Source organism: Capsicum annuum, chromosome 5, assembly GCF_002878395.1.
Source record: "Capsicum annuum cultivar UCD-10X-F1 chromosome 5, UCD10Xv1.1, whole genome shotgun sequence".
NCBI lineage: Eukaryota > Viridiplantae > Streptophyta > Magnoliopsida > Solanales > Solanaceae > Capsicum > Capsicum annuum.
In genome coordinates, this window is record NC_061115.1 from 134237452 (window position 1) to 134253137 (window position 15686).

The following is a 15686-nucleotide window of genomic DNA, read 5'->3' on the forward strand; positions in this document are numbered from 1 at the left end:
ACCTGTAATATGAGGGTTTCTCATAGATTGTCCTTACAAATGGCACAGTGGCGCGGTATTTACATCCTTCTAATTAGGGTTACAGATTGGACCCACCTCAGCTATATTACTTTATTAAGGGCATATCGGTTAGATGACTACTTCCCATAGTTTTAGTTACAGAATCAGGACAGTTAGATATAGTCATTCAGTCTCTATTAAAGAACTCAGATAGTTCTTTAAATTTTAGGACTGTCAGATACAATCAACTTAGAATAGTACAAAACTCAGCTAGTTCCATCAGAACCTAGACTGTAAGATATAGTCGCTCAGTATCAGTTATTTTAGTTATACAGCTATCAGTATCTAATGTTATCAATACTCAAACTCAGTAATCATGTTATCACGAACTTAGTTACAGTTACAATGCTTTCATGTATGTATTCTCATGTACATGTTATCCAGTCTGTTAGTACAGTTCATCCATGTGAATCCTTTGCATTCAGCCTACCTCACATGCATACCAGTATATTCAAATGTACTGACGTATTTATGCTATGGTGTTTTATAGAATAGGTTCAGAAGAAAGAGCTTCAGATCACTAGTAGCATTCCAGTCTCAGCAGTCAGAGTTAGTAGTGAGTCCTCGTCCTTCGAGAACATGGCCATTACTTTATTATCTTATTAATTTATTTATTTTGGTAGTTGGAGTTAGTTGGGGATAGTACCATCAACTCCTCATTCAGACAGTTTAGAATCTTTCAGACTATAGTATGTTCAGATAGTTATTTTAGCTGTTTTGGTATTGATATATCGTAATTTCAGATGTTGTGTTTTATCATATATTTGAACCTTATGCCCTTTTAGCCTTTATTTCTACATTTATACAGTATTTTTGCAGTATTCAGGTACAGATATCAGTCATGGGTTAGCTTGTGGTCCTTCGGGGTCATAAGCACCGTGCAGCATTCCAGGTACCAGATTTAGGGTGTTACAAAATCAAATCATAATTACACAATCATGTTCATAGCCACTACCCTTGGAAGAGGGTATTTAGCCATTCATAGTCATACAAATAATCACAATGAAATGGAATTCATATGTAAGAACCCCAAGAGAACTAACGCAAAGAAGAAAAATCCCATTTGAAGCCTCCCTCGTGTGTTTTGTCTCTTACAAATAGTTCATAAGTGTTACGAATAGAAGTTAAGTGTCCAATTTATAGTGTAGGATGAGTTTTTCCCAAAAAAATACAAGGTGGTGGCATTCTCTTATCACTAATCCAGGTTGGAGAGGCATGCTCTTATCATGGAGGACATGGAATGTTGCATGTTCTTGTGCTTAAATTTCTAGTTCTCCACTATGGTGTTAGTCTCTTCACTTTGCTTCTTGTCCCATGCATTTCCAACTCTTTTTAATTTTTTTTTGTTCTTGATATTTCTCCTAACTCCTTTAATGGTCTTCTACAACACTATATAGCAATAATTAGTCCATACATTGCTATGAGATCATCAAAGTACACTAGAATAAGCATAGCTTAAGCTTGCACCACTAGTTTTCTCACCTAGCTCTATTTGATCATTTTGATTTTTAAGTAGTTTAAAAAGCACCTTAAACACTTTAAGCATGTCACTTAACACATATAAACACAATAACACCCGTAATACCTCATTAATTTCATCAAGAACTCCTCAAATTAGGCTAAGCATGAATAGATAATGACACTTAGTTGTATAAATACGCTTAAGATCACCACCCAACACTTAAAGCATTGTTTGTACTCGAACAACTGTTTACACTAAGAATACTCAAGGGAGACTCAAACATCATTACATGAACAAACATACTTATACTAGAACTATAATGACTACATGAATAACAAGATCCACAATAAGCATGTCGTATTACAGTTGAAAACTCATGAACACTACTTCAAAACCTCCCAACCTCAAGAATTGACTCTTTCAAGTCGGCAAACTCAGAGATATTACTCAAAAAAGTGATCATACAAGTCACCTAAAAATCATCAAACATGTGCTCTTACCAAAAAAGAGTCACCCATACTGACTCACTAATTTTAATTTATCATACGAATGGGTGTAAGAATCAAATTTTGCTTACTCTCACAAAGAATTCACATGCCACATAAGATGAACCATAAGTTTGCCCTTGGTGGAGTACTCCACTAATATTAGAATATCAAGGATTCGTATCAAGTAAGACTTTGAGGTTTGTAATGTAGGATAAGGGATAGTTAGAATCTACTCTTTCCTAAAATAGTGACTCTCTTCCCTAAACTCTTTAATACATCACACTTTAAGACCCCTCTCTAAACAACCAAATTTTCCACCACTTTATCTTTCCACTTCTCTTTTGTTTTGCCCCATCTATTGAAGATAGTTTACATATCTTTAGTAGGAGTATTTTATATCTAAAACTCATCAGTGTTGCTCAATTCTTCTTTTCATTACATCACTCCCAACCATAACACATACCTTTTCAACACACGCTTAGCAACCAACTTGGGGCTTTACTTTCACTTTCTCCATCTTCAATTTTGCGCTCCTTAACATCTTAAATTTTTTACTAAAGTGCATAGAAGATTTGGACCAAATTACAGTCAATTGAAAGAAAGAAAATGAGCAACAAATGAGGATATCGAAGAATAGGTTAAAGGATCAACGAGGCTAAGTTCATACATCAAATTTGATAAAGTAAGTTTAAAAATATGGCTGTAAAAAAAGTTCCTTTGTCATCTTCTAAATACAACATTCTTTATTTCACTTTGGAAACAAACTAGGCAAGTTTTAGGCATTGATATACAAACATGGAATTTAAGAAGAACCTTACTCACACATGGAACATTCTCAAATAAAGTAGGATCTCTGTAGAATCATTAAGAAATAGCAAGAATTCAAAATTAAGCCAACATCGTACAAGAGTCATGTAAATAAGCCTAGGTGTCTAAAAAATAGTCATTAAACTTACTATAAATTCTTTCATATTCAAAACCAACTTGCATCATATAATCATACATAGAACTTAGCAAGAAAATATTTATTCCTAATGACAAAAAATTTAATATTCCTCCTAAAAATTAAAAAGGGATACAAGGGTTCAAAGGGCATCCCCTCAGAAAAGAACCAAAAAAATCAAGGGGTGGATGAAGTGTTCTCCTAGTAAAAAGACACCAACAAAACTAAAAATAAATAAAGATAAAATATTTTTGTAATTTTTAAAATTTAGTCAAAAACTAGAAAATAAGTCAAACTAAAAATCATATAGCAAAGCTGCACCCTAAATAATTGGGAGATTCCCCACCTCACACTTACTCTCCTTAAAGATAACTTAAAAGTAAGGATAGAGGTACTCCCTAAGGCCTCTAGGCCTAGCTAGTAGCATCATATTTCTCAAAGAGGTCTGAAGGTGTCCACACTCAGTCATTTCTAAAAAGAAACTAATTCAACATCACGGCATGACCCATAAACTTTTTTGTCCACCATAAAGATACGAATTTCACCCCCAACATTGCATCTATCATTTTTCTTTGCTCATAGGTGGTGGAACAAAGATACAGGAACCAACTAAGGGATGGTGCATGTTAAATCTCTTATACCTAAAGTAAGGCATATTAGTTTCTGATTCGTTAAATTGCTTATCTTGGTTATTGATTCATAGGGTTTATCGTATGATAATAGTATCCTAACCACTAATCTTCTTCCTACTTGAACATTACAAATACATCATTAAGTGGAGATATAATAGTCCAATTAAATGCCTGAAGCTATCATCCTACACATAAACCAAGTAAGGCTTCTACGTACATCCATGTCATAGATGTTAATTCAAATTCCTTATTTCATAAAAGATTAAGAACCTTACTTTGCTTATCCCCATGTTCTATATTCCTATTCCCCCCTCGAGTTCACAAAGTTAATAATATTTGTATCCTATGGTTAGATACTCCTTAAAATAGTTAAAAAAATCAAAGATAAACAAACAACCAAAGATGTTAATAAGTTCAAAAAACTTAATTCAAAACAAAAGTAATCATGTTCTTTGCTTTAACCCAAGAAAGGGAGCGTTTAGCCACTAATCAACATAATCATGATCCAAATACTTAAAATACATATTAAATCTATTAAAAATCTAAAGAAAAGAGTAATAAAACCTAATTTTCATGTTAAGCAGCCTCCACAAGATCCCAAAGACGTCAAAAATTCATTACAATATGATTAAGGTCGTATATTTCTAGTACAAGGAAAATTGGAAGTAAAGGAATAGAGGGGGCGTCACCTCTTATGGACTCCCAAAATTCTTGGGGAACAGGAAGCCTTAGTATACTGGACTGGTGGAGAATCCTCCTATCTTAGATCACTGGGATGGAGGGGGTGTCACCTACTCATTTCCAGCCCTCACTGGAATTGGTATTTCACGTCTACTCTTGTCTCAAGTCTTTCTCCTTCCGTATAAAGCCTTATAGTGTTGTTTCCACTTGATTTCCCGCTTGTGTATCCTCCAAATGTCATCCAAATTAGCTCACCAAGCATTCTATAAAATTAAAAATCATGTATTAGAGCTCAAAACAACACAACATTCATAACGATTAACTAAAAACTCGAGCTAAGACTAGGCTTGCCCGCTTTGATCTTTTTTTAGTGTTTTGACTCTTGAATTGATCCAATTGCACTTTAAACATTATAAAAAAGTTTTTCCACACATAATTACATAATATAACCTATTAGTAACTCACTACACATATTCAAATCCATCGCGGTAGACTAGAATGCACCTAGCTAAAGCTAGCAAAACTTGTTTTCTCCTCTAAGACTTTAAATGATTGATTTGAACCCAAACTTGTTTTAAAACACCTTTAAACTTGTAATCACATTCTTAATCATTTAGATGCTTATTTATACCATTATTAATACATGAAGAACACGAATTATCCTCCAAACAAGGCTTAAAAAAAACTAGGATAACAATACTAAAGTGTATAAATACAGCCAATAACACTATTAATACTAAGCTAGGCACCAAGCCAATTTCTATTCCTATTTATAGGATGGCCCTAGCAGAATTGAAAGAATTAAAGGATTAGCTGTAGAAGTTTTTATATAAAGGATTTATTCCACCTAGTCTATCACCTTAGGGTGTGCTTATCTTTTTTATAAAGAAAAAGGATGGGTCTATATGAATGTCTATTGATTATCAATGGTTGAATAAGGTGATGGTTAAGAGTAAGTATCCTTTTCCTCATATGGATGATTTTTTCGACCAGCTTTAATGTGCTTTGGTGTTTTTGAAGATTGATTTTGAGGTTTGAGTATCACTAGTTAAGGAGTAGAGCTTCAGATATTCTGAAGACAACTTTTTAAACTTGGTACAATCACTATGAGTTCTTGATCATGTCCTTTGAGTTGGCAAATTCCCAGCTACATTCATGGAGTTGATGAATTTAGAATTTTAACTGTATCTTGACTCTTTTTTCATTGTATTTATAGATGATATCTTGGTTTATTCAAAGAGTAAGGCCAATGACGAGGAGTATTTGGGGATTGTGCTTCAGATATTGAGAGATGAGAAGTTGTATGCTAAGTTCTTAAAGTGTGAGTTTTGTTGGATTCTATTTCTTTCTTAGGTTATGTGGTGACTAATAGTGGTATTAGGGTTGATCTATCCTAGATTACAACGGTTTGTGACTGGGCGAGGCCTACTTTTCCTATTGAGATTCAAATTTTTTTTGGTTTGGTAAGTTACTATCAGTGCTTTGTTAAGGGTTTTTCATCTATTATGACTCTATTGACCAAGCTTTCTTAGAAGAGGATTTTCTTTCAATGGTCCAATGCTTGTGAGGAAAGAAGCTCAAGGATTTATTGACTTCTGCTCCTATCTTTACTTTACCCAATGAGGGCGTGGGGTTTACCATATTTTTATGCTTCAGGAGTTGGGTTAGGTATTATGTTGATTTAGGTGGGTAAGGTGATTGAATATGGTTCTTGTCAGTTAAAGCCCCATGAGAGAAATCACCCTACCCATGATTTGGTGTTATGTGCAGTTATTTTTGCTTTGATGCTACAGAGGCTCTACTTTTACAGAGTCCATTGTGAGATTTTATCAGATCATCAAAATAGTTAGTATTTCTTTACCTAGTAAGATCTTAAAATGAGAAAGTGTCGTTGGCTTAAGTTGATTAAAGATTATAAGTTGACTATTCTCTATTATTTAGGCAAGGCTAATATGGTTACAGATGCCTTGAGCTAAAAATCGAATAGCATAGGAATCTTAGTGCACCTTTTGACCCAAGAGTGTTCTTTGTCCTTAGAAGTTCAGTCTTTGGATAACCAGATAGTTATGTTTCATATTTGGATACCTAGATCTATTTTGGAATTTGTGATGGCTAGGTATTCTTTGATGGAGTATATTCATACTTAATAGTTTGATGATATTAGGTTGAGAGTGATTCAAGATAAGGTGTTGAGTGATAAGGATTAAAAAGCCTCACTTAATTTAGATGGAGTTTTAAGGATCGGAGGCTCGGTTTGTGTATCGAGAGTGGACTGGATTACATTGATTTTAGAGGAGGATTATTGTTCCAAGTATTTCATACATTTGGAAGTGACTAAAATGTGCCGTTATTTGAGACTACATTACTAGAAAGGTGTTATGAGAAGGGATGTAGAAGATTTTATAGCTTGTTGACTATGTTGTCACAATTGAAGGCCAAGAATTTAAGACCTAGTGGTTTGCTTTAGATCTTACCCATTATCGAGCAGAAATGAGAATGAATCACTATGGACTTTGTGACTAGGTTGCCTGGTACTTCTTGTAATTTTGGTAGTATTTGGGTCATGTGAATTGATTAACCAGATTTGCCCATTTTATTTTGATTTAGGTTTTGCTCATACCTATATCATGATATAGTTTGTCTTCATGGTGTACGCGTGTCCATCATCTCAAACAGAGATATAATGGCCCTTCAGGTTATATTCCATAATTTTGCTTATTTTTTCCATTAGAGGTTTTCCATAGCTTCCCCAAGTCATTTGTGACTTGCTGGAATTAACAATTTGGTTATCGGGCAGTTTGTTTGATTTTTTTAGACCCAATTCCTAATTTTGAAATCTCCATTGGTTCCTAATGGCCATAGGGAAAAAAAATCTTTCAAACGACCTCGTATACCAATTTAAACTGTTCCAATAGCACCAAAATGTTTAATTTAGGCTAGGAGGACTCTTGATTTGGGTCCCGAGGCACCAAAACTCATTTCGACCTATTGATCGAAAAGTTAAGAAAATAAAATATAGGTGTGGGACCTACTTTTAGTAGAAATGACCTTAGATGGAATTTCTTACTACATAGAGTCTAAAACGTCGAATGTGGTATGGTAGCATAGTTTGTTCACATATACATTATTTCGGATGAACCACAAGGGTTTGGCGGAGAATTAGAAATTTCCATGTCACAGTTGTAACTGGTGCGGTTGGTAATATCAATCAAAAGGGGCGTGATCGCGACTCCCTTAGTAGTACACCCAGATGTCATGACCACAATGCCCTAGATCGTAATTATAACTCATCCTGGCAGCCATAATATGTTGTTTTGTGAGGTTTGGGATGCAATAGCGACATCCGAGCACCTGGGATGGGTATAAATAGATCATTCTCAGCTTGTTTTTCCTATTCTTCACCAAATCTCTTGATACTAAAACCCTAACTAGTGGAAAAGCTTAGGTTTAAAGCTTATGTTTGATTTGGGAGCTTGGGTAGCAATTATTACGTGACTTTCCTTCGGATTTTGAGGTAAAATTCCTCCATTTTAATGATTGGTTTCCCTTTTTATTCCCTAAAATCCCTAAACCTTACTGGTTTTATTTTAGCACCAATATACCTTACATTTCACCCATTCTGGAGGGTAATTACACCTTCATCATGAGGGAATGTTGGGTTTACTCCAAATATACGATTTTTGTAAATGGGACACACATGGGATTTTGGTGTGATTTTTGGACCCAAAGCATAATGATGCAATATGGGTATCATTATTCTCATGCTTATGAGTAGATTATGTTTTTTATATCTTGACAACTTGCGAAAGCTTCTTAAAAGGGAAAACTTTTAATTTAACATATTTTAAGCTTTCTTTAACATCCAGGTAGGCTAGGTTTACCCCATTCATAGATTGAGTTATGTCAAAGTATGTTTATGATATTATGTAGATATGGGATGGGTTGTAGGTGTTGGTGATCAAAATGGAAATAATTGGGTTAGTTAGACCTTCTAGGCTATTCAGAAATCATAATTTAGGTGTTTTGGCTTATTTGCTTAGATTATGAGTAGAATTTCCATCTTAGGGATAATTACAGCTTGTTTTACATCTAATAGCTGATCTATATACCTTATCCTAAATTGAGGTAGAATTTTTTAGGAGTGGATTTAAAGGATTTAGAAGTTGGCCCTTTGACCTACCTTGGGCCAAGATTTGTGATAGATAATGAAAATCTATTATATGCTAGTTGTACGTCTTGAAATTTCTTATTGAGGTAATATTGAGAAAACTTAAAACTTGATGTTGATGATGGATTAAATATTTAGAGTTGAGGCTTATCAATTATGCTAGAGATTATGTTATCTATTATGCTTGAGATTATACTATTGATTGAACTAGTGATTATGCTATTGCTTATGATATTGAATATATGATCACTGATTTAAGTCCAAACATTGATTATAATATTGATAATATATTTACTGGTTAGAGTCTGGATATTGATAATGATAATGATGACATATACACCCTATTCAAGTCTAGAAGATTATTATCATATTGAATATGATAACCAATTTTAGTTAGATATCACTATGATACTTATCATGATGTTGGTGGTATGATATCGATGATGTTGATGCTTATGATGTTGGTTATAGAGGATGATATTGATGATATGGGTATTGGTTTTAAGTTTGAAAGTTGAAATTATTGTAATATGGCATAATATGGATAGCTTCGAGTTGCACCTTGAGAGTTGGAAAATGATGGTGGTTTGGGTTGGACTATCTTTGTGTGTGCCTTCTAGGCTTATAGGGGCCTGCGATGCGTTATTACTTTGCATACTTATTGGCTTATGAGAGCTAATTTTATAGTTATAATCACATGTATTTGATCTTTAATGTTATGTTATTTTTCTGGTTATTTACTTATTTATGTACAGCGATGTTGGAGTTGATTTAGGTATATCTCTACCTTGACTTTGTTATGTTTTCTCATATTTTATCCTATATATATCAGGATTTAGCACAGTCAGTCGATAGTGCCTACTGAGTAACTTTGGCTTTGATACTCATACTACACTTCTGTACTTTTTTGGTGTAGCCCCAAGTACCAGTTCTTATCGCTATTTGAGGATCATGATGTGTTAGATTTTGAAGATAAGGTGAGCTCTTAGAGTTGGAGTTGCCCTATTTTCTTCTATCTTACTTATGTGTAGTCTCTATTTTCAAACCAAGATCGTATTGACTATTTTAGACTTGGGTGTATTTAAAGTAGATCTTAGACTAGCTCTATCAGGTCATGGGATGGTTGTCTATACTATGGTTTATCTTTTAGACTATTTCTATTACCTTACTTATTTCTTGTGTTGAATTGTTTAATTTACCCTTTGGGGGCAATACCCATTGCGAATAGCTCTATCCTGCTATTAAGCTTAACTACTGGTACATCATAGTAGGTGCCATCATGACTCGTAAATTAGGTCATGACAAATTGGTATTAGAGCATACGCTACATTGGTATTTCTGGTACAAAAGAAAGTGCCTAGTAGAGTCCTACAGATCGAAATAATAATGTTTGTTTCTTATTTTTAGGAGGATATAAGACATTCTTAGGCATTATTTACTTCATTCACTCATTTTATGCTAAGTGTATGAGTCGGTTTTTGAAGCATTTTTTTGGTTTCACTCTTTTGCAGATGAATAGGATGTGTGCTACCACTATATGAGACGAGGGTATCAAGACCAAGCCTAGGGATCCTATTGCTATTCATGGATAAGATGAAGGTCGTAGACATCCTCAAGATGTGTCCCTAGCTTATAGATAGGATAGGGGACCTCCACTAAACCCTTTTCTCATTCCTGAGCCAGAGATTCTTCTGCCTCAGCCAACGGTGGGCCAGGGACCATCCCAGGATCCATTGGGGTTTTTTCCATTCTTCAATGCTCATGGATGCTTTGGTTCATCTTTTGCAATTGGTTGGTGGTGCGTTGTCTGATGGGGCACAACCTATAGATCAAAGTGGTACTGAGCTCCCATAGTTGAGGTTCCTTCTACGCTGATAGTAGCTCAGACGGTGGTTTCCTAAATGGCTATGTCTATAGAGGAGCAGAACATCTTGGGTAGGTTCTTGAGATTTGCTCTGTCGATGCTTTTTCGTGCATCAGGCAAGGATGCATATGTGTTTCTGATTACTTTAGAGGATAGGATCTATAATTTGAGTCTAGTTGAAACTTTTAGAATGGATAACACTACCTTTTAGTTTTAATTGGTAGCCTGGCATTGGTGGAGAGTTCATCTTGATTTCAGGCTAGATAGATCTTTCTTTTTGACATGGGATAAGTTCCTTGATATTTTCTTGGAGACGTATGTTTCTCCTAGTCTTAGGGATTATTTGAGGGATCAATTCTTGAGATTGGAGCAGGACTCTATGAAAGTTGTAGAGTATGAGTCTTGTTTTCATGAGTTGTCAAGGCATGCTACTTCTATACTTAATACTGAGTATGAGAGATTTTATTGCTTTGTTACTGGATTGAGACTTCCTCTCTGAATGTCTACTTAGAGTTTGGTTTTTGTGAGTAGGTCCTTTACTGTGGTTTCTAACCATGCTCTATTAATAGAGAAGATATGTGAGGACCAAGGGGCAATGATAAGAGGCCTAGATATTAGGGTAGTTTTATTGAGAGTTATAGTAGATCCTGGTTCAAATGTAGTGGTTTTCAGGGTAGGTACCCCTCATGATAGTTGGAATAGTGTCAGAGTTAGCTTAGTAGACCCATTTAGGCAATGCTCTAGATTACCAATTGAGATCAATATTATGTTAGTTATAACCCTGGTCAGGGTAGTGGTCAATATTTTAGGGGTTTATCTTCTGGTTATTCTAGTCAGGGTGGCTACTCTGGGTCAGCTAGATCTTCTACTTTTTGTTCATCTTAGGTGACTTGTTATAGTAGTGGAGGTCATGGTCATTATTTGTGAGAGCACCCTAGCTGTGGGGCGATTATTGATTTATCTCAAAGTGTTCCCCTTATTATAGCAGTATTCATCAGCTAGAGATGGTTTGCATGATCGTAAGGATGGTCCTCAGGGTACTCTAGGTGGTGTTCAAATAGGTAGGATAGGAGATTGATCAGGAGCCCAGCAAGGTGGCGAGCGTGATCAGCTGATGCAGTACTTGCTAAACCCAAGGCTGAGTCCTCAGATGCTATTGTCACGGGTATGATTTTTGTGCACCAACAGTCGGTCTTTTCTTTATTTGATCCAAGATCTTCTTATTCTTATGTGTCTGGTTATTATGCTCCACGATTAGAGTTATCTTGGGATTTTTATTCATTCCATGTATCTACTCCCATGGGTGATTCTTTAGTTTTGGATCTGGTTTTCAGATCATGTGTTATGACTATTAGAGATTTTGATACTCATGTTCCTCTCATTATATTTTACATGGTGGATTTTGATCTGATTCTAGGCATAGACTGGCTATCACACTAGCACGCGATCATGGAATATTTTTCCAATATCGTTACCTTAGCCATGCTTCGCGTACCCCCAGTCATGTGGAAGGGAGTTATTAGTCATGAGCCAATAGGGATTATCTCTTATATCTGTGCTAGGAGACTTATTTTGAAGGGTTGTGAGTCTTATATCACTTATATTCATGATGTTTGTATGGAGAGTCCATCACTTGACTCTGTACCTATAGTCCATGTGTTTTTTGGTGTTTTCCCCGCCAATATGCCTGGTATTCCTCCTGTCAATGTGATTGAATTAGTTATTAATCTTTAGCCTGACACTCGACCTATTTCTATGGTACTTTATCATATGGCTCCTACTGAACTTAAGGAGCTGAATTCTCAGCTTCAACATTTTTTTATAAGGGTTTCATTAGATCGAGTGTATCTCTATAGGGAGCTCCTATGTTGTTTATGAAGAAGGATGGATTATAGGTAGCTAAATATTGTGATGGTGAAGAATCATTATTTTAGCCTCGCATTGATATTTTTTTTACGATCTTTAGGGTGCAGCATTGTTTTCTAAGATTTATTTGAGGTCTAGTAACCATCAGTTGAGGATTTGGGTCGAGGATTTCGGGACTTTTGGGTGAGATTTGGGACATATGTGGATGGATGAAATAGTGAAGCCTCATAATAACCAAACAGCGAGAGGGTGGCTCCTAGGTGAGGGAGTTCATGGTGCGATGGTGGCTTGACCCAAGAAAGGGCTACGGCACGATGGTGGCTTGACCCAAGCAAGGGCACGGCATGCCAAACGTATCCCACCCAACTTCTTGATTTAAGTTCCCAAAGGGTATTTGAGTCATTTCCCTCAACCCAATTCATCCTTAATACAATTTGGGAATTCCAAAAGTGTATTATTTACCACTTTCACTACAAATTACGCTCATGAAACCCACTCTTTGCCAAAGAACAAACTCAAGCTTTTTCTTCAAGAAATCAAGAGTTCAAGCTTCCAATCTGAGAAATCTTCAAGAATTAAGTTATTGAGGTATGTGGGGTGTTCACCCATGGGTCTCTTTGACCTATCACCTTTTCTTTGGTAAAAATATGAGTTTTGTCTTCATTATGAAGTTTCATATGTTAAAGATGAGTTTAATTGATGTTTTACCCTAGTAGTTTGACTTAATTCATGTTCTAGTATGGCTCCATGGAAAGTTAAGTTATCTCATGTTTCAAGTTTCAATTTCCCTTGTCGTATTCAATTGAATTTCATGTCATAGTATTTAATTGTGTATTTAGCCATGAAGTCGTGTTGTTTTCTCATCTTTTAAGACATCCTGAAGTTCAAGACCATGCTTTTCACTTAATTGGTGGTGTGTTTATGTTTTGGGTCTTTTAACCATGATCCCATACTAAAGTTTTAAGCTTTAATATTGTATTTTACAATCATTCAGTGCTGGCGGGTTATGAACACCCAATACCTATGTATTTTACATGATTTTAGATTTTTAAGTAATAAGTTAGTTAATCCATGAATCTTATAATTATACAATGATATTTATGATCATGATGAGTACTATCAGAAATAATGTTCAGCTGAATTTAGTTTAGTTTAGTACCATTTTTTGTTCGGTTGGGAGTAGGATTTAGCACCGAGACAACCAAGGTATAGAGGCTCACCTGACAGTAGAGGGTGTGATATTTAGTAGCAGCCCCTGAGTTCTAGAACTAAGTTTCTATCTTAGGTTTGAGATGTCTTCCTACCCGTTTAGGATTGACACATATCTCATGATAGCACTTGCTAGTAGAGGGTGACTCCTTAGTCCTTTGGGACACCTGTTTAGTGGATCCACACAGCCAGTGTTAGTATCTGTGGCACAATACTGATAATCTTTGAACTGGGGTTACAGGTTGGACCCCAATTAGCTCAGATTAGGGCATGTCGGTTACATGATACCTCCCACAGTTTCATTTAGTATTCAATATGCCTTAACTCAGGTTTGTTTGACCAAAGCATACAAATTTTTAGTTATTTAGTTACATAGAATTCAGTCCTTCAGATTGTAGATTATCTTAGAAACATGGTTATGCTTGGTCTTGCATTCTTAGATATTACATGTCCATGTATTCATGCTCAGTTATCTCATGCATTTCAATGAGTCCTCATCTCATATACCAGTATATTTAGAGTACTGGCCAAATACTTTTCCGTGTGTTATGTTGTCTTATAACAAAGGTTCGAATGCTCAGTTTCCTGACCGTTCTTAGACAGCTCAGTATTACTCACACATAGAGTGGTAAGTCCTCATCCATCGAGGACATTACTTATTTATCCCAATTATTTTTGCTTTTCCTTATGTTCACTCAATCGAAGTTAGTTAGGGGTTTGTACCATAAAATCCTAATGATGTTTAGAGGTTTTCATACAATCAGTTAGACATTTGGTTATGTCTTTCAGTATTATTAGTTGTTTCAAACATACAATCTGGTTTTTAGTATTTTATCATATATTATAAACATAATGATGACACGTATTTCAGTATTTAGATTTATAGTACCTTATTAGTTTACCTTTTGCTCATGTGTTTTATAACTATATTACTCAGTGCTCGCAGCAGGTACCATCTCATGGGTTAGCTTGTGGTCATTTATGGCCGTAAGCACCGTCGCCATGACTAGAGGGTAGCCTCGGGTCATGACAAAACTTGTTATTAAAGATAGGTTTTAAAGTGTCCTAAGGAATCTAAAAGCCACATTGAGTAGATTCTTGGGCATGGGTGTAAAGTGTGCCACACTTATGGACAGGAGGCTATGAGACGTTGCAGGAAAGTTTCCCTTCTTTAATTATTTATGTCATACGAAAGAGCATGAGCTCAATATAATTCCTCTTTCTAACTCATCCTACGCTCCTTATACAGACAATGCCTCCCAGAAAAAACAATGGAAGAAGAAATAGTGATGATCCCGCACCACTCCATGTTTAAGAAGATCCCATGAATGAACATGTCTCTCATGCAGAATTTAGGTGTAACGCCCCAGAAAACGGGTCTCGGAGTATCACACGGTGCTTGAGGCTATGAGTAGCCCTAAGCTAACCCTTTGAGCCATTTTTATTCAGTTCAACACAAATCAATGGGGTTTCCATAAATAACCCTCAAACATCAACATAGTAATCATCATCCAAGAATAAAAGAATTTCAGAAAGATAACAAAATACGACTTATTAGTCAACTCCCAACGTCTATACTAGTCTCACAAGCCTCTAAGAAAATCAATAAATCCAGCGAGCCATTGAGACATACCCCAACTGACTCATACTCAGCTATCAAATGTAAACAATTCAGTAAAACCAACATCAGACATCACGTCCTCGGAATATGAGGACTCACCATAACAGAGGATGTAGAACAGCATTCCCGAAGAATCACTGTCGAACCTGGAACTGAGCACCTGAAGCTACATTCTGAGAAAATGCAGCCCACATCCGAAGATGTAGGTCAGTACCATAGAACGGAACCGAGTATATAGGGGTGTATGAACTTGTATAAACATCATCATCACAAATATTTATAAGAAATATGCAGGGTGTATGAAAGACTCACATATCTCGAAGAAAATCATCATAATCATGAGAGGATGAAATAAGTATAATCATTCATGTGAGTCATCATATAATTTGTCAATCACTTTTAGTTCGTCAAGAATATCAATTCTCATAATGTTAATATCATTTAAATCTTTTGAAAGAATAACTTTCACAATTCCACTTTCAAATCACTTCACCATTCACCATAGACACAAGGAAACAAACACACACTGGGAGATCCTATAACCGACATAAACCATGTGAGCTACATGGAGTCCAACGTACAACCCACATTGGGGAGAGCTGTCCTATCCTTGCCATCGAAGTAGGACTATCGATATCAAATCCGCACAAACTAGTGATCACTATATAAATCAGCCTGAGGCTGATTTATAT